This window comes from Micropterus salmoides, unplaced genomic scaffold (genome assembly GCF_014851395.1).
Source record: "Micropterus salmoides isolate LMB-PRFRI ecotype aquatic unplaced genomic scaffold, ASM1485139v1 Ms_hic_scaffold_3, whole genome shotgun sequence".
Classification (NCBI taxonomy): domain Eukaryota; kingdom Metazoa; phylum Chordata; class Actinopteri; order Centrarchiformes; family Centrarchidae; genus Micropterus; species Micropterus salmoides.
The window spans coordinates 28,943,664-28,945,998 of NW_024042261.1; positions in this window are offsets into that span (position 1 = coordinate 28,943,664).

The window sequence follows — 2,335 nt, forward strand, 5'->3', positions numbered from 1 at the left end:
TTAGTGGATTCTGAGTATTTACTGTACATTGGTCTTTTGGATTTACTTTGCTTTTATGGAATTACCTTGTTATGTTGGACTGCTTTGTTTAGACACAGCCTACAAGTTCACTTTGTTTGTTAATAAATTATTGGATGAAAACTTTCCTGATTGCATATCTGCATTTGGGTCCTAAACACGTATTTCCCTGAGCACACGGTTCCCTAGCTTGACATTTGACCATTAACCCAACAGACTTTTTTTCTGAAGAATTTAAGAATTCTGTAGAATTTTCTCTTGCCTTGTGATCTAGCTTAAGGTCGTTGGAAGAATGCCATTTGTTTTTTAGCCACTCCAGAAGGTTTCTTCTAGGCCTTGGCTGTGGAATTGGTTATGTAAATGTGCTTGTAGTGAAGATATCAGGCTAAGATTCAGATATATTTTTCAGGAGTTGGTTGTCCAGTGAACACTGGAACATCCTATAGTTGCACTATGCACATTGTGTAGGGCCCTGCATATTAAGCAAGGCCCCGCCTCAAAGCAAGCATCAGTATTTAATGACATTTTGATGAGAGTATGAAGAGGAAACTATCCTTCTGGGGACGAGAAGAGAAAAAAACTCAATGAGAGTGAATTGCAGGAACAGCAATCACATAAATTTGTGTTCTCTCCTCTCAAAGTCTGATGTCGGCAAATAACAGTAAATGAAATGTAAACTGAGGTTCAGGAACAGGACCACGTCTCTCTCACTTATTTGACCACCTGCGCTTCATTCAGTTCCTCCAATCAACCACCCGTGCGTCACTCATTTCATCCACCCGTCCCTCTCAAATCCAATCACATGCACTTACTATAAAGCTGTCTAACCCGTTTTCTCTCCGTTTCTCAGTTCTCACATCCCTCCCACCCAAACCCTGCTTGTTCACCTCTTTTAATGGGCAGCAAAAAGAATTGTGTCCGAACAGCTGCTCACTGTCCTGGAAAATAACAAATTATTTGAAAAGTTTCAATCTGGTTTCAGGAAGTACCACAGCACTGAGACTGCCCTGCTTAAAGTCACCAATGACCTTTTAATGTCTGCTGATGAAAGCATGTGCTCAGTCCTGGTACTCCTGGACCTTAGCGCTGCTTTTGACACCATTGATCACAACATCATGTTAGACAGACTGAGGCACTGAGTGGGGATCTCTGGTACTGCTCTAGAATGGTTTTCATCCTACCTGTCAAATAGGAAGTTTTGCATGTCTGTAAACAACTATGTCTCCTCATTCTGTCCAGTTAAATATGGTGTGCCTCAGGGGTCGGTCTTAGGACCCATTTTGTTTTCCTTGTATCTGCTTCCCCTTGGACATATTATCCATAAACATGGTATTTCTTATGCTGATGACACACAAATATACTTGCCCGTCAGATCCACAGACCCTGGAATGCTGAGTTCACTTAACAACTGCCTTTGCAAAGTTAAAAAATGGATGTATTTCGTTGGCATTAAAGGAACCGCTCTAAGCTGGTTTAAGTCCTATTTATCAGATCGATTTCAGTTTGTACATGTTAACGATGAGTCCTCCATGCACGCCAAAGTTACTCATGGAGTTCCTCAAGGATCTGTCCTTGGACCAATCCTCTTCACTTTATATATGCTTCCTTTAGGCAATATTATCAGGAAACACTCCATAAACTTCCATTGTTATGCAGATGATACTCAGTTATATCTATCGATCAAGCCAGATGAAACTCATCACTTAGCTAAACTTCAAATGTGCCTTCAGGATGTTAAAACCTGGATGACCTGTAATTTTCTCATGTTAAACTCAGATAAAACTGAAGTTATTGCTCTGGGGCCTAAGCACCTCCGTGACGCATTATCTAAAGATATAGTTTCCCTGGATGGCATCGCCTTGGCCTCCAGCACCACTGTGAGGAATCTTGGAGTTATCTTTGATCAGGACATGTCGTTTAAGTCTCACATTAAGCAAATTTCAAGGACCGCCTTTTTTCACCTACGTAATATTGTGAAAATCAGGAACATCCTGTCTAAAAATGATGCAGAAAAACTAGTCCATGCATTTGTTACTTCTAGGCTGGATTACTGCAATTCCTTATTATCAGGCTGCTCGAAAAAGTCCATTAAGACTCTTCAGCTGATCCAGAATGCTGCAGCACGTGTTCTGACAGGAACCAGGAAAAGAGATCACATTTCTCCTGTTTTAGCTTCTTTGCATTGGCTTCCAGTAAAATCCAGAATAGAATTTAAAATCATTCTTCTTACCTACAAAGCTCTTAATGGTCAGGCACCATCTTATCTTAAAGAGCTCATAGTACCTTACTACCCCACCAGAGCACTGCGCTCCCAGAA